Raw genomic sequence first — 19,519 nt, forward strand, 5'->3', positions numbered from 1 at the left:
TTGAGGTTACTAGGTGGGGAGGAAGCAGTAGGCGAGGAAGAAGAATATAACCCTTCCGCATTGGCTAATTCCGAGTGTTGATGAGACATGACCAGAGGCATGGAGTCGGCGCCATGGTGAGTAACAGGCTCAATCCTGACAATTTGTCAAGCCATCTGTATCATTTGTGTAGCCAAAGTAAGAGGTAGGAACATTAACCATCTATTAACCTTCTCCCTGTTACGTCATTTTCAGTGAGTCCATGCAAATTATTTGGGAAAATCTTAAAAATCCTATAAATTAATAACAAGCAGCAGCATGGATAGATCCCAGCACATGCAATCTCCACCACCAACACCTTCATCATCAATCTCTTTAATAGGAGGTTGTCCTCCTGCATTCAATTTGCGAAGGCTAACTGACTCCTCCCCTACTGGGGGTGAACCTTCATCATAGAAGGGGACCAAGCAGACTGGTAGTTTTAAACATCAATTGACCGTGACACAATCTCTTGTAACTGACCTGCCTTCACGTATACACTGACCTTTTCTTCACACGTACACTGACCTGCCTTCACACATACTTTGTCCTACCTTCCCACATACACTGACCTGCCCTCCCACATACATTGGCCAGCCTTCACACATACACTGACCTGCTTTCCCGCATACTCTGACCTGCCTTCACGCATACACTGACCTGCCTCCCCACATATACTGGCCTGCCTTCACACATACACTGACCTGCCTTCCCTCATACACTGACCTGCCTTCCCGCATACACTGACCTGCCTTCCCGCATATACTGAACTGCCTTCCCACAATATCAATTAGAGATGAGCGACTCTGGTTCTCAGGGAACCGGACCCACCTGAAGTTCCAGTTCTGAGGCGAGAATCGAGCTAAGCTCTGGTTTTCCCACGTGACTCAGATTTTAAAACGAGGCAAAACATCATCCTTCCGCTGTCAGATTTTCGCAGGTTTTGGATTCTATGAAGGTTCCGGTGATCGGCACCATTTTTGCTCCAAGTGTGGATGGTGAACTGAACAGATGTGTTGCTGTCACTGTCTGTGACAGTGTATTGACCAACTTGTCCTGTCAGGCTCTGGACTGAAGGCTGCTGCTGTGTTGTCCATAAAGGGGCTGTGGCTGCAGTATGTAAAGGGGGGGCTTCAGTGGGTGCTGCAGCTGCTGTGTCAATTGTCCTGTCAATCAAGGGGCTGCTGCTGTGTTATTATACAAAAGGGCTGCTGTTGTTGTCCTGTCCCTCAAGGGGCTAGAGCTGCAGTCCATAAAGCGGTGCTGTGTTATCCAGGGGGGGTGCTCTGTTAATCAGGGGTGCTCTTGCCAAGTGTAAAAAAAAATTAAAGTGTTTTTTGTGCGCTAGCAACTTAGTTGTGCTATTATTGTTTGGTGACACTGTCGTCCACGTATTTGTGACTCTGCAGGTGGTCTGTCCACTCTCGGCAGGGGTGCTTTGTTGTCCATCAAAAAGGGGTGCTGTCTGTGTTGTTCGTCAAGGGGCTGCTGCCTCATTCAGGGGTGCTCTTCCCCAGTGTAAAAAATATAAAACTACTTTATTTTTGTGGTTTAGCAACTTAGCTGCACTATTATTGTTTGGTGACACTGCCAGCCAGACCGCAGTTTATCGTCCACGTATTTGTGACTCTGTAGGTAATCTTTCTGCACTCAGCAGGGGTGCTTTGTTGTCCATCAAAAGGGGTGCTGTCTGTGTTGTTCATCAAGAGGCTGCTGCCTCATTCAGGGGTGCTCTTACCCAGTGTGAAAAAAATAAAAGTTAAATTAAATTAATAATATCAATATCAATCCACAAAAAAAAAATATTTATTTTTTTGTGTGTGTGTGTGTTGGCAACTTAGCTGTGCTATTATTGTACGATGACACTGCCGCATTTTTCCATCCACATATTTGTGACTCTTCAGGTGTTCTGTCCGCTCTCGGCAGGGGTGCTTTGTTGTCCATAAATAAAGGGTGCTCTCTGTGTTGTTCATCAAGGTTCTGCTGCCTCATTCAGGGGTGCTTTTCCCCAGTGTTAAAAAAATTAGAGATGTCCGCCAACCCCGTGTTTTGGGTTTGGATCTGTATCTCCTCTTGTTTTGGATCTGTATTGGTTTTGCCAAAACCGCCCTTGCATATTTTGTTCTTTTTTGGTTTTGGATCTCTAATTCATATGAACAGCTAAATTCATATAGAATGGGCCTGTGTTTGTTCCTACAGTATTATTAACCTCAATATAATTTATTTCCACTCGTTTCCAGTCAATTGTGACAACCTCACAGCTCACAATATTGTTTTCATCCAGTTTAGGCCCAGAATTTGCACCAAGCTAGCTGGCTGACTAAGCTAAGCACAAACACGTGGCAGTTCTATTACCAACATGGCACATCAGGAAACAAATGTTTTTATTATTCAAGATGCCTGAGGGAGTTGGAGAATGTATGTAATTGAAGGCAGGTACAGGAAGGGTTGATTGGTAGTACATTTAATTAAATTTTTTTATTTCAAAGTAAGTGTATGAGGGAGGAGGGGAGGCATTTACAAAAAATATTTTACTCATTCACATCAGTCCTTGCCCCAGAAGAATCCTTGAGTGCCATGCCTGCTGCTGCTGGGAGTGGATTTTCATCCCAGAAGGGGACCAGTAGGGGACTACTTCTAGTAGTACTTTCCAAAACAATTGACTGTTAAATAATCCTTTGCAAAGCTTCCACTTGAAAAGCATTTCCCAACCTGTACAGGGACATTAAAAAAAACATAGTTAGTTAATGGCCTCCAAACTGCCATGTTACCCACTGTCCACTTAACCAGCACAAATGGACAAGCGGAACAGAGCAAATGCAAGATTTCAGATTTAAGGTCTTACGTTGTGTCTTTCTTTAGAATCCTGCACCTGCTGCTGCTAGTAGTGGATTTTTATCCCAGAAGTGGCACAGGAAGAGTGCTTTCTAAACCAATTGACTTAAATAATCCTTTGCAAAGATTCCACTTGAAACTTTTTCCTATCTGTACAGGAATATTAAAAATAACCCTAGTAAGTTAGTGGCCCTCAAACTGCTGTTGTGTGCACTGTCCACTTACCAGCACAGAAGGATAAGCGGAACAGAGCAAATGCAAGATTTCAGATTTAAGTCTTATGTTGTGTTTTTCTTGAGAATCCTTGAGCACCATGCCTGCTGCTGGGAGTGGATTTTAATCCCAGAAGGGATGAAGACGTTGTTTCTTCTTCCCAACGGACACAGATCTGAAAAGATGTAAAGAGCTGTTGATAAGCAAATTGTCAGCTCAAGTGGCACGTAATGCAGCGATGACTTCTCCTTCTGTTTCTCCAGCAAGTGCATCTGCTGAGAAAATACTAAACTTTCAAAACACCCACTGGTGATGCAATTGAGTCAACACAACCAAGTTTTCACATCTGGTTGGGTCAGAATTGCCTATAACTAATGACAAACCCCCATCTGATACGGTCAACATTCAAAGAATTATTGAGGACTATTTAAAAAATTTTAATGCTAGCATTCAAATAGGCATGTAGTCCAGTCCGCTTCACTACTGGCAGGAAAAAAAGGTAATTTGGAGGCCCTTGCACATACTGGCTTTGCTTTATTTGAACTGCAGATCCCTCCAGTGTGTGCTCAGTAAGAGTTTTCAGCACAGCCGGGAACCTTGTCAGTGATCGGCCTATGAGACTACTTCCCCAAAATGTGGAAAAGATGATGTCCATCAAAATTAACTACAAATTCTATGAGAAAGACTTTTACCGTCAATTACATGCAAAAATTACAGAGGCACCTGTAACGGTGGATTCCAGCAGGGACAAATGAATATTGTGTGAAGAGGATGATGTATACATCACCCCAGATTATACCAGCACCCAAGCCTATATCGTCATCCCATCCTGTATTGTGTATAAATTACAGCTGCGCTCTCTGTTAGAATGGGGATTCATTGTCCACTTTAGTGGATGTAAGCTCCACTTTAGTCCATATCACCACACCCCCTACACATCTTCTGACCTGGGCTACAGGAGGAGCTGCTGCCCTGTGGAAAAAGTTGCATGGAATTGCTCCTCTGACTCGCTGAAATTCAGATGGAGGGACCACGGGTAGGGAGTAGGGACACTATAATCAGAGAATGCAGTTTTATCTGCTTTATTCCATTTTTTAAACCATATCCTCAATTTTCACCTTTTGAAAATATGTTTATGTGAATCTCAGCTGAGGCGTTTGTGATGTCATTATGTTTAATATTTTATGCACATTATTTAGCATTTTGTTGTGGTCTTGTAGTCAGCGTGTAGACTAATTATTTATTCATGATTGAGGTAAGAAATTAAAAGTTGCCTTTTTTTATTGCTAACTTTGTGTTATTAAATTGTAAAATTGTGAATTTTCTACTTACAGTGTCACAAGATTTTTTTTATGAATAAGAAAATAATAACAAACTGTGCTACCACTTACAGTGTCATAATAATTTTTACGAATACACTGCGTTTCCACAAACAGTGTCAATATTTTTAACAAATACACTGCATTTTCCACTTACAGTGTGACAATATTTTTTATGAATACACTGCGTTTCCACTAACAGTTACAAAATTTTTTATGAATACCCTGCGTTTTCCTCTAACAGTGTGACAATATTTTTTATGAATACACTGCATTTTTAACTTAGTGTCACAATATTTTTTACGAATACACTGCATTTTCCACTTACAGTGTGACAATATTTTTAATGAATACACTGCGTTTTCACTTAGTGTCACAATATTTCTTACAAATACACTGTGTTTTCCACTTACAGTGTGACAATATTTATTACAATTACACTGCATTTCCACTAAATGTCACAATACTTTTTACAAATACAGTACACTGCATTTTCCACTAACAGTGTGACAATATTTTTTTACAAATACTCTGCATTTTCCACTAACAGAGTGACAATATTTTTTACGAAAACATTGCATTTTCCACTTAGTGTCACAATATTTTTTTATGAATACACTGCATTTCCACTTAGTGTCACAATATTTCTTATGAATACACTGCATTTTCACTTAGTGTCACAATTATTTATTATACACTGCGCTACCACTTACAGTGTCACAAATAATACGTGTATGAATATTACACTGTGGTCTAACAGGCAGCATCACAGTAAAAAAAAACATAATAAAAATATAGTACACTGGGGTACAGCACAAAAAAATATATAATATATTATATTTTTAATAATAATTAATTATATTATTATATTCGCTTTTATTTCTTTTATACACTGGGCACCATTGGATGGATTTTACGAATACACTGCGTTTTCCACTTCAAGTGTGACAATATTTTTTATGAATACACTGCATTTCCACTAACAGTCACAACATTTTTTACGAATACGCTGCGTTTTCCCCTAACAGTGTGACAATATTTTTTATGAATACACTGCATATTCATCTAACAGTGTGACAATATTTTTTATGAATACACTGCATTTTCCACTTACAGTGTTACAATATTTTTTACGAATACACTGCATTTTCCACTTACAGTGTGACAATATTTTTTATGAATACACTGCATTTTCACTTAGTGTCACAATAATTTTTATAAATACACTGTGTTTTCCACTAACAATGTGACAATATTTTTTAAGAATACACTGGGTTTTTCACTTACAGTGTCACAATATTTTTTACGAATCCTCTGCGTTTTCCACTTACAGTGTGATAATATTTTTAGCGAATACACTGAGTTTTCACTTAGTGTCACAATATTTCTTACAAATACACTGCCTTTTCCACTAACAGTGTGACAATATTGTTTACGAATCCACTGTGTTTTCACTTAGTGTCACAATATTTCTTACAAATACACTGCGTTTTCCACTTATAGTGTGACAGTGTTTATTACGATTACACTGCATTTCCACTAAGTGACACTATTTTTTACAAATACAGTACACTGCATTTTCCACTAAGAGTGTGACAATATTTTTTACAAATACACTGCATTTTCCACTTAGTGTCACAATATTTTTTATGAATACACTGCGTTTTCCACTAACAGTGTAACAATATTTATTACGATTACACTGCATTTCCACTGTGTCACAATATTTTTTATGAATACAGTACACTGCGTTTTCCACTTACAGTGTGACAATATTTTTTAGAATACACTGCATTTTCCACTTACAGTGTCACAATAGATTTAATGAATACACTGCATTTTCCATTTACAGTGTCACAATATTTTTCATGAATACACTGCATTTTCCACTTACAGTGTCACAATATTTTTTATGAATACACTGCGTTTTCCACTTACAGTGTCACAATATTTTTTTACAAATACACTGCATTTTCCAATAACAGTGTGACAATATTTTTTACGAAAACACTGCGATTTCCACTTAGTGTCACAATATTTTTTTAGGAATACACTGTGTTTCCACTTAGTGTCACAATATTTTTTACAGTGTTACAGTATTTATTACACACCGCACTACCACTTATAGTGTCAAGAACAATACGAGTATGAATATTACACTGTGGTCTAACAGGCAGCGTCACAGTAAAAAAAAACATAATTAAAATATAGTATACTGGGTACAGCACAAAAAAATATATAATATATAATTTTTTTAATAATTAATTATATTATTATATTCGCTTTTATTTCTTTTATACACTGGGCACCATTGGATGGACACAGCAGCCCCTGGATGGACACAGCAGCTACTGCCCCTGGATGTACACAGCAACCCCTGAAAGGACACAGAAGACCCTGGATGGACACAGCAGCCCCTGCCCTGGATGGACACAGCAGCCCCTGGATGGACACAGCAGTCCCTTGCTTGGATGAACACAGCAGCCACTACCCCTGGATGGACACAGCAGCCAAACTTGGATGAAGCACAGCCCTGACAGCAAGCAAATGTTCTGATCAACGTGGGGTGGGACTTTTATACAATCCGAAACCCGCGAGAATCCGACAGCAAGATTATGGTATTTTTCCTCGCTTTGAGATCCGAGTCAGGTGGGAAAACCTGAGCCGGACTTGGATCTCGCTTTGGATTTGCAAGTTCGGGTGGGTCCAGTTCTCTGAGAACCACACCCGCTCATCTCTACTTGGAATGAAGGCTGGACTAAGCCTTGGCTGGGTGCCCTATCTTTAGAAGTGTCCTATTTTAAAAGTGTCAACTTCTTTTTAAATCGATTAATTGGCGTTATATCAGTGTTAAACAGCAGTGAAACAGAAGGAAACCCACCAAACTACAATCAAACAACAACCTCACCATTAATTGGACAAAGTGGAATTAACAATTGTGAGGCCACAGTCTCCATACTACTAGGTCCTGTGGATACATAACCAGGACTTTCAATATTGAACTCCCTGTCTGGTGGCTGCATAAACCTGGTGCCTCCCTTGCTACTTTTGCTGCTGGCTCTTTACATATAATCCTAATGCATACTTATCTGTGTTATGTCAGTTTACCTCTATAATAATGTACTTTTACCTTAGCTCTTTTTCTAAGTCTTATATCTAGCTCCTACCACTGTATATTTTACTATTTAATTTCTGCTCCCACCAAATCTCCACTTTTTTATACTCAATAATAAACTTTTGCAGGACTGACTCTTTTCCCACACTGCACTATTACTTGCGTTTCTGGAAATCTGCTCTCTCCTACATTCTGTCTTCATTCCTACTTTTAACTTTTCTTCCCCTATTTACATCATCCTTACTATTACCATGTTTTCTTCAAATCCCACCCTCACTCAGTGTCTACCTAATCTTTTGTTCGGCCCCTTGCTTCCATCTTTATCCTTTCCCCCTTGTCTCTTCCATTTCCTCTTCCCCTTATCTTCTCTCCTCTGTTTACCTTCCTCCCCATCTTCTCCCATTACTCCACTTTCATTCTATTATACTCCACAGGGGTCCTACAACCTCACTGCTAATCCCTCCTCCCACTCCCCTCTCCATGTCACTTTACCCCACATCCATCCACACATCATTAATTTCCCTTTCTGCCCACCTTCTACTGACTCCCCTTCTAGCACTGGAGTCTGCACCATCGCTACACTCTATTCAGCTCGATCCCCCAAATTAATCTCACCCCCACGCTATAGCAACCCTGATAATCTCATTAAAATCTCTCTAACAAACTCTGTCCCTCTATCCTGTGCCCTCTGGAATGCCAGGTCAGTCTGTAATAAACTGGTCCCAACCCATGACCTTTTCATCTCCAACTTTCTGAATCTCCTAGCTATTACTGAAACCTGGATTTCACCCTCTGACACCGCTTCTCCTGCAGCTCTCTCCTCTGGGGGCCTCACCTTTTCCCACACCCCACGACCTGGGGGTCGCCATGGTGGTGGTGTTGGGGTCCTTCTATCCCCTGGTTACTCATACCAACCCATTCCCTCTGAACCATCCCTCACATTCTCTTCATTTGAAGTCCATGCTATACGCCTCTTCCACCCAGTACACCTCCAAGTAGCTGTCATTTACCGTCCCCCTGGCCCTCCCTCCAAGTTCCTTGACAACTTTGCTTCCTGGCTCCCTCACTTTCTCTCCTCAGACCTTCCCTCCATTATCCTAGGTGACTTCAATATTCCAATTGATATCCCCACAGAATCCTCTGCCTCCAAACTCCTCTCCCTCACATCGTCACTTGGTCTCTCCCAATGGACCTCCTCACCCTCCCATGTGAGTGGCCATGTGCTTGATCTGGTCTTCACACACCGTTGTGATATTTCTGACCACCTCAATTCCCCATTCCCTCTTTCTGACCATCACCTTCTCTCTTTTAACCTGTCCCTCTCTCCTTCCCCTCCTCTACCTCCAAAAGCCTCCATTACTAAGCGTAACATTGACACTATCGACACAGGTTCCTTTTCTTACCTGCTTGACTCACTTCACTCCCCTATCCTCTCTCTCTCCTGCCCTGAACAAGCCACCTCCCTATACAGTGCCTCCCTTACTTCTGCTCTGGACTCTGTTGCCCCAGCGATCACTATTCACACTCACAGATCTACTCCTCAACCCTGGCATTCCAAATGCACCAGATACCTGCAAAAGTGTTCTCGAACTGCCGAGCGACAGTGGAGAAGATCACGCTCTAAGGCAGATTTTCTCCATTTCAAATTTATGCTCTCATCCTATAGTGCTGCGCTCTCCCTCTCTAAACAGTCATACTTTAAGAAACTCATCTCCTCTCAGTCCTCTAATCCCCAGCGTCTCTTCACTACTTTCAACTCCCTCCTTCGCCCACCCCCTCCTCGTCTCCCCTCCTTGCTCACTGCCCTTGACTTTGCTACCTACTTTACATCTAAAATTGATTCCATACGTCAGGACATCATATCCAACCAGTCCCCCAGCTCTCCACCTCCTCCTTTCCCTAGTCACCCCTCCCCATCAACTTTACCAACTCTAACATCCTTCTCCCCTGTATCTGGAGAGGAAGTCATGGCCCTCATCCGGTCCTCCCCCCCTTCCACCTCCCCCCTTGATCCCATCCCCTCCCGCCTCCTCCGCTTCCTCTCTCTCTCAGCCTGCTCCCATCTTGCCCACCTCATTAACCTCTCCCTCTCATCAGGCACTGTTCCTTCTGCATTCAAACATGCCCTTGTCTCCCCCATTCTTAAAAAACCTACCCTTGATCCTAACCTTCTTTCTAACTACCGACCCATCTCTCTCCTCCCCTTTGCCTCCAAACTCCTTGAGCGGATTGTCTACAACCACCTTACCACTTTTCTTTCCTCCCACTTCCTCCTTGACCCTTTTCAGTCTGGCTTCCGTTCTCTCCACTCCACTGAAACTGCCCTCACAAAAGTCAGCAATGACCTCCTTGCTGCCAAATCCCAAGGCCACTACTCTCTTCTCATTCTCCTTGATCTCTCTGCTGCTTTTGACACTGTGGACCACCCTCTCCTGCTGAATATCCTTCACTCCCTTGGTCTACGTGAAACTGCCCTCTCCTGGCTGTCATCCTACCTCTCTGATCGATCTTTTTCAGTTTCCTCTCACGACTCCTCTTCCCCCCCACAGCCTCTTACAGTAGGTGTTCCCCAAGGTTCTGTTCTTGGTCCTCTCCTATTCTCCCTCTATACTTCCTCTCTAGGTGAACTCATCAGCTCTTTTGACCTCCATTATCATCTCTATGCTGATGATACTCAAATCTACCTTTCCTCCCCTGATCTCTCCCCCTCTCTTCTGACTCGTATCTCCAACTGTCTCTCTGCTGTCTCTTCCTGGATGTCCCAGCGATTTCTTAAACTTAATATGTCTAAGACAGAGCTAATCATCTTCCCACCCTCCCACATCACCTCACTTCCCACTATTTCTTTATCAATTGATGGAATAACTATCTCATCTAGTCCCAAAGTGCGCTGTCTTGGAGTTATCCTGGACTCATCCCTCTCCTTCAAACCACATATCCAGAACCTTTCACAGTCCTGTCGTTTCCATCTCAAAAATATTTCTAAGATCAGACCCTATCTCACCCAGGATGCTACTAAAACTCTCATACACTCACTGGTCATCTCCAGATTGGACTATTGTAACCTCCTCCTATCTGGCCTCCCCAAATCCCATCTCTCTCCTCTCCAGTCTATCCTTAATGCTGCTGCTCGGCTCATCTTCCTCTCCAAACATTCTGCATCTGCCTCCCCTCTCCTACAAGCCCTACACTGGCTCCCCTTCCCTTTCAGAGTCCAATTTAAGGTTCTCACGCTCGCTCACAAAGCCCTCACCCAATCTTCTCCCATATACATCTCTGATCTCATCTCCCTTCACGCTCCTCTCCGCCCTCTTCGCTCAACTAATGCACGCCGCCTTTCATGCCAGCTGGTTACTTCCTCCCACTCCCGCCTCCAAGATTTTGCCCGCACTGCTCCCCACCTCTGGAACTCTCTCCCACTCCGCATCAGACTCTCCACCTGTTTGCAATCCTTCAAACGGGCTCTCAAGACCCACTACTTCATCAAAGCCTTCCAGCTATCATTCTAACTCCTTGCTACATGCTCCTTCGTCCCCATCTGTGTCAACCCAGTTTGTCTTCCCCCACCTTTTTAGAATGTAAGCTCTCACGAGCAGGGCCATCTACCCTCTTGTGCTTCTCCTTACTATAGTGTCATTTACTTCTTACTCACCACTAGGGCACCTAACACTTGGTTGCTTATGCTCTGTTGCTTATCTGGGTGATATGGTCACTAATGTAGCAATATATATTATCCATGTCCAGTATTGTATTGTTCTGTAAGTCACTTGTATACAATTTGTTTTTGTACTTTGTAAGGCGCTGCGGAACACTTGTGGCGCCATATAAATAAATGATAATAATAATAATGTAAGTATTCATGTGAGCATTACATTGTTTCACCTATGTTTTCACTGAGGTGTCTATTGGTCCTTTTGAGTTCCATCTGGACATAATTAGAAAACACATACAAAAGGGGCAGCTGTCGATGGTGATCGACAGCTCGCCCCGTTTTGTAGGCGTGGCGGGGGGGTGGCTTTACAAATGGAGGCGTTCCCATGCGAACGCTTGCCGTTTGTGGGCTGCCCCACTGACATCACCAGTGATGTCAGTGGGAGAGCTTCCAGCTCTGTTAGAGCCGGAAGCTCTCTGGGGCTTGCGGTAGAGGAGACCCTACCGCAAGGGTCTTCTCACAAGCCCCGATGGTCGCGATGGTCTTGACCATTGCGACCATCAACCTGGTCGCTCGCTAGAGTTGTGGGTGGTCACCCACAGCCTAGCGAGCGGCCAGGAGGCCGGCTCTAAAAATAGAGGCGGCCACCCTCATTCAGAGCAAGCGCTCGCATTTTGCGAGCGGCTCTGAATGAAGTCCATTATCCAGTGCAAAGGAATATGAACGATTATGCTACTACAATGTTGTAATAGTACAGTCGTTCCACTCTCATTTAGTGGTTACGCACTATTAGTCATACTACAAAAAATCCGTATTTCAGAATATTTGGTATGGGAGACTCAACCTGTATGTATATTCCTCATGCGCTATTGTGGCATTAGCTAGAGAAAGCCATTGGCTAAACACTGGATCAAGTACATGCTATACTGTACATACTTTAGCCAAGCTACAAGTATTAACATACTTCGGGAGCATACTTCCCAATATGACCCTCTCCATGAGGGACACAATGCTCTGGTCCTGGACTTCCCTGGTAAGAGGTGGGGCTGCGGCGCAGTTCAAAATTCAAATAGGGGAGCCACACCAACTGTCATTTCACACACTGCCAAACATCACTGGCTGGGACTCACTGGCAGTTGGTGTGACTCCCCTATTTGAATTTTGGACTGTGCTGCAGCCCCACCTCTGGAGCCGCCACCAATCATAACTTACCAGGGAAGTCCAGGACCAGAGCATTGTGTCCCTCCTGGAGAGGGTCATGTTGGGAGGTATGCGGGAGAGGAGCAGCCAGGTCAACAAACCAGGGGGGGGTCAGTGACATGGCATATGGGGGCGTGGCCAGGGAACATTACTCGACCTTAGGAGCAAAGCAGTGGGCATGATTGCGCGATCATGGGCATAGTGAAGCAGGGGGCGGGGCTATGATGACACGATTCAGCACAAATTGTGTCGTCACCCTCCCCAGTATGGGGGTGTGTATGTGGGGTTGCGGTGACATCCGGGAGTATGCGGGTGGGTGCCGGCCGGCCAAAAAACTTGCCCACTTTTCCGGGCGGCCTGGAGTCCGACTCGGTTTTCGGAAGCCTCCTGGCCCTTTTTGGGGGAGTAGGAAGTATGAGTATTACTAACATTATTCTATTAGAGTCTAATAGATGAGGATATGTTGGACAAATTCACAATATTATTAAATGAATAATAAATAAATAAATAATATTTGGTATAATAGTCTAATAATTAGACTATTAAACCAAATATTATTTATTTATATACTTTGTATTTATTGTTATAGCTGATTAGCTGTACATATGATTTATCGGCTAGTGTGTACCCAGCATTACAGTGCGGCTGCACCTGCCCAGCAGGCTAGGTTGTGCACAGGTCACACGCACACTGGCAGCTGGGGGCGGGGCTACTGGTGACTGAGGCAGATTATCTGCCAGCGCTGAAGGATGGAGGACGCAGTCTCAGTCTCTCTGACTGACGCTCTGTTTTCTCCTCATATACTGATAAAATGGGCATAAATAAACCCTGGCAGAGGCTCTATCAGTGCCCACTGCTCCCTCATCTGAGAAAAGTATTTTCCGGAGGGAATGAGAAATCCTTCAGCCATTATAGCTGATGGACAATTTACCTCAGATTCTGTGGTAAAGCTTTGATCTAACCATTCAGGTTTTTCTCCATTTTGTGGTTATTATGTTGTTATCATCATAAGTAAATACATATAATATGGGTTTCTCCCAGGGATGCCTGTTAAGGGAAATATCTATATACTCATTCCCTGGAACTGCCAGTAGCTGGCAAATATACCCTGCCCAGAGCTGGCAGAGCAGTACTAACCGTAGCAGGCAAGAAAAGCGGGAGTGGCAAACGCAGGATTTCTAGAGGGGGGTTTCCAAATGCCTGATGTTAGAGCAAATGTGGCCTGTCCAAAAAGAGGGCATAATTAGCACTAAACCTGCTTTAATATGCATCATACATAGTGTATTGTGTGTCATAATTCCAGCATATACAGGACCAGCGGGTTACTGTGATCTCTGGTCCTGTATATGCTGGAATTATGACACACAATACACTATGTATGACACATATAATGGGTTACTGTGATCTCTGGTCCTGTATATGATGGAATTATGATACACAATACACTATGTATGATACATATAATGGGTTACTGTGATCGCTGGTTCTGTATATGATGGAATTATGACACACAATACACTATGTATGACACATATAATGGGTTACTGTGATCGCTGGTTCTGTATATGATGGAATTATTACACACAATACACTATGTATGAGGCATATAATGGGTTACTGTGATCTCGTACTGTATATGATGGAATTATGACACACAATACACTATGTATAACACATATAATGGGTTACTGTGATCGCTGGTTCTGTATATGCTGGAAATATGACACACAATTCACTATGTATGACGCATATTATGGGTTACTGTGATCGCTGGTCCTGTATATGCTGGAATTATGACACATAATTAACTATGTATAATACATATAATGGGTTACTGTGATCGCTGGTCCTGTATATGCTGGAATTATGACACACAATACACTATATATGATGAATATAATGGGTTCCTGTGATCGCTGGTTCTGTGTATGCTGAAATTATTACACACAATATACTATGTATGACACATATAATAGGTTACTCTTTTGCTGGTCCTGTATATGCTGGAATTATGACACACAATACACTATATATGACGCATATAATGGGTTACTGTGATCGCTGGTCCTGTACATGATGGGATTATGACACACAATACACTATATATGAGGCATATAATGGGTTACTATTTTCGCTGGTCCTGTATATGCTGGAATTATGACACACAATACACTATGTATGATGCATATAATGGGTTACTGTGGTCGCTGGTTGTGTATATGTTGGGATTATGACACACAATACACTATGTATGACACATATAATGGGTTACTGTGATCGTTGGTCCTGTATAAACTGGAATTATGATACACAATACACTATGTTTGAGGCATTTAATGGGTTATTGTGATCGCTGGTTCTGTGTATGCTGGAATTATGACACAATACACTATGTATGACGCATATAATGGGTTAATGTGATCGCTCGTCCTGAATATGCTGGATTATGACACACAATACACTATGTATGACGCATATAATGGGTTACTGTGATCTCTGGTCCTGTATATGATGGTATTATGACACACAATACACTATGTATGACGTACTGTATATATTGGGTTACTGTGATCGCTGCTTCAGTGTATGCTGGAATTATGACACACAATACACTATGTATGACACATATAATGGGTCACTGTGATCGCTGGTCCTGTATATGATGGAGTTATGACACACAGTACACTATGTATGACACATATAATGGGGTACTGTGATCGTTGGTTCAGTGTATGCTGGAATTATAAGACCCAATACACTACATATGAATCATATGATGCATGTAATGGGTTACTGTGATCGCTGGTTCTGTATATGCTGGAACTCTGACACAAAATACACTATGTATGACGCATAGAATGGTTTACTATGATCGCTGGTTCAGTGTATGCTGGAATTATGACATACAATACACCATACTTGCCTACTCTCCCGGGACTGTCGGGAGCCTCCCGAAAATCGGGTGCCGCTCCCGACTCCCCTCCAGACTAGGCAAGTCCCCCGGAAAGCCCCGCTAACCCACGCACCAGCTGCAAAATTGGGCGGTGCGGGGGTGTGATGACGCGATTTGCGCTGAATTGCATCATCATAGCCCCGCCCCCTGCCTTATAATGCCAGTAACATTGGCATTATAACGCGGGGGGCGGGGCCAATATGATGTGATCGCGTCGGCACGCCCCCCCTCCGCCTATTTGACCCGCCCCCATCCTCCCTGCTGGACGGACCTGCCAGCCCCCTCCCGGATTCCCCTGCCGAAATGTCGGCAAGTATGCAATAAACTATATATGACGCATAGAATGGGTTACTGTGATTGCTGGTTCTGTGTATGCTGGAATTATGACACACAATACACTATGTATGACACATATAATGGGTTACTGTGATCGCTGGTCCTGTGTATGCTGGGATTATGACACACAATACATTATGTATGATACATATAATGGGTTACTGTGATCGCTGGTCCTGTATATGCTGGAAATATGACACACAATACACTATGTTTGAGGAATATAATGGGTAACTGTGAACACTGGTCCTGTATAAACTGGAATTATGTCACACAATACAACTATGTATGACGCATATAATGAGTTACTGTGATCGCTGGTTCTGTGTATGCTGGAATTATGACACACAATACACTATGTATGCGGCATATAGTGAGTTACTGTGATCGCTGGGTCTGTGTATGCTGGAATTATGACACAATACACTATGTATGATGCATATAAAGGGTTACTGTCATCGCTGGTCCTGTATATGATGGGATTATGACACACAATACACTATGTATGACGCAAATTATGGGTTACTATGATCGCTGGTCCTGTATATGATGGAAGTATGATACACAATACACTATGTATGACGCATATAATGGGTTACTGTGATCGCTGGTTCTGTATATGCTGGGATTATGACACACAATACACTATGTATGATGGATATAATGGGTTACTGTGATCGCTGGTTCAGTGTATGCTGGAATTATGACACACAATACACTATGTATGACACATATAATGGGTTACTGTGATCGCTGGTCCTGTGTATGCTGGAATTATGACACACAATACACTATGTATAACACATATAATGGGTTACTGTGATCGCTGGTCCTGTATATGATGGAATTATGACACACAATACACTATGTATGAGGCATATAACGGGTTACTGTGATCTCTGGTCCTGTATATGCTGGAATTATGATACACAATTCACTATGTATGAGGCATATAATGGGTTACTGTGATCGCTGGTCCTGTATATGCTGGAATTATGACACACAATACATTATGTATTATGCATATAATGGGTTACTGTGGTCGCTGGTTGTGTATATGTTGGGATTATGACACACAATACACTATGTATGAGGCATATAATGGGTTACTGTGATCACTGGTTCTGTGTATGCTGGGATTATGATACACAATACACTATGTATGATGCATATAATGGGTTACTGTGATCGCTGGTCCTGTATAAACTGGAATCATGACACACAATACATTATGTTTGAGGCATATAATGGGTTACTGTGATCGCTGGTTCTGTGTATGCTGGAATTATGACACAATACACTATGTATGACGCATATAATGGGTTACTTTGATCGCTTATCCTGTATATGCTGGAAGTATGATACACAATACACTATGTATGAAGCATATAATGGGTTAATGTGATCGCTCGTCCTGTATATGCTGGATTATGACACACAATACACTATGTATGACGTATATAATGGGTTACTGTGATCGCTGGTCCTGTATATGATGGTATTATGACACACAATACACTATGTATGACGTACTGTATATATTGGGTTACTGTGATCGCTGCTTCAGTGTATGCTGGAATTATGACACACAATACACTATGTATGACACATATAATGGGTCACTGTGATCGCTGGTCCTGTATATGATGGAGTTATGACACACAGTACACTATGTATGAGGCATATAATGAGTTACTGTGATCGCTGGTTCAGTGTATGCTGGAATTATAAGACACAATACACTACATATGAATCATATGATGCATGTAATGGGTTACTGTGATCGCTGGTTCTGTATATGCTGGAACTCTGACACAAAATACACTATGTATGACGCATAGAATGGTTTACTATGATCGCTGGTTCAGTGTATGCTGGAATGATGACATACAATACACCATACTTGCCTACTCTCCCGGGACTGTCGGGAGCCTCCCGAAAATCGGGTGCCGCTCCCGACTCCCCTCCAGACTAGGCAAGTCCCCCGGAAAGCCCCGCTAACCCACGCACCAGCTGCAAAATTGGGCGGTGCGGGGGTGTGATGACGCGATTCGCGCTGAATCGCATCATCATAGCCCCGCCCCCTGCCTTATAATGCCAGTAACATAGGCATTATAACGCGGGGGGCGGGGCCACTATGACGTGATCGCGTCGGCGCGCCCCCCCTCCGCCTATTTGACCAGCCCCCGTCCTCCCTGCTGGACGTACCTGCCAGCCCCCTCCCGGATTCCCCTGCCGAAATGTCGGCAAGTATGCAATAAACTATATATGATGCATAGAATGGGTTACTGTGATCGCTGGTTCTGTGTATGCTGGAATTATGACAAAATACACTATGTATGACACATATAATGGTTTACTGTAATCGCTGGTCCTGTATATGCTGGAATTATGACACACAATACACTATGTATGACACATATAATGGGTTACTGTGATCGCTGGTCCTGTGTATGCTGGGATTATGACACACAATACATTATGTATGATACATATAATGGGTTACTGTGATCGCTGGTCCTGTATATGCTGGAAATATGACACACAATACACTATGTTTGAGGAATATAATGGGTTACTGGCTGTGAACGCTGGTTCAGTGTATGCTGGAATTATGACAGACAATGCACCTTATATGATGCATATAATGGGTTACTGTGATCGCTGGTTCTGTGCATGCTGGAATTATGACACACAATACACTATGTATGGCTTATATAATGGGTTACTGTGATCGCTGGTCCTGTATATGCTGGAAATATGACACACAATACACTATGTTTGAGGAATATAATGGGTAACTGTGAACACTGGTCCTGTATAAACTGGAATTATGACACACAATACAACTATGTATGACGCATATAATGGGTTACTGTGATCGCTGGTTCTGTGTATGCTGGAATTATGACACACAATACACTATGTATGCGGCATATAGTGAGTTACTGTGATCGCTGGGTCTGTGTATGCTGGAATTATGACACAATACACTATGTATGATGCATATAATGGGTTACTGTGATCGCTGGTTCTGTATATGCTGGAATTATGACACACAATACACTATGTATGACGCACAGAATGGGTTACTGTGATCGCTGGTTCTGTATAAGCTGGAATTATGACACACAATACACTATGTATGACACATATAATGGGTTACTGTGATCACTGGTCCTGTATATGCTGGAATTATGACACACAATACACTATGTATGACACATATAATGGGTTGCTGTGATCGCTTGTCCTGTATAAACTGGGATTATGACACACAATACACTATGTATGAGGCATATAATGGGTTACTGTGATCGCTGGTCCTGTATATGCTGGAATTATGACACACAATACACTATGTATGATGCATATAATGGGTTACTGCGATCGCTGGTTCTGTATATGCTGGAATTATGACACACAATACACTATGTATGACGCATATAATGGGTTACTGCGATCGCTGGTCCTGTATAAACTGTTATTATGACACACAATACACTATGTATGAGGCATATAATGGGTTACTGTGATTGCTGGTCCTGTATATGCTGGAATTATGACACACAATAGACTATGTATGATGCATATAATGGGTTACTGTGATCGCTGGTCCTGTATATGCTGGAATTATGACACACAATACACTATGTATGATGCATATAATGGGTTACTGTGATCGCTGATGTTATTGTGAATATATGCCTATTATATTTTGCTGCAATCTGTTTTCCACGATAGGAAGTTTCACTACTAAATCCCTTGCTAAGAAAAATGCATATAATGATGATGGTATTTCCATGTAGCTTTGAAAATATGTGACTAAGAAAAAGCATTGTATACATGGGTATAATACGATCTATTATCATTTCACT

General features: G+C 42.4%; 1 protein-coding gene across 1 annotated transcript in view; it reads left to right on the forward strand.

Annotated features, from left to right (window-relative positions):
• The window catches only part of LOC148516787 (uncharacterized), a 63,861-nt gene that overhangs the window by 37,881 nt on the left and 6,461 nt on the right, over positions 1-19,519 (forward strand). The window lies entirely within an intron of this gene.

The sequence above is a fragment of the Taudactylus pleione genome, unplaced genomic scaffold (genome assembly GCF_031769625.1).
Source record: "Taudactylus pleione unplaced genomic scaffold, aTauple2 ptg000241l, whole genome shotgun sequence".
In the NCBI taxonomy this organism is placed as follows: domain Eukaryota; kingdom Metazoa; phylum Chordata; class Amphibia; order Anura; family Myobatrachidae; genus Taudactylus; species Taudactylus pleione.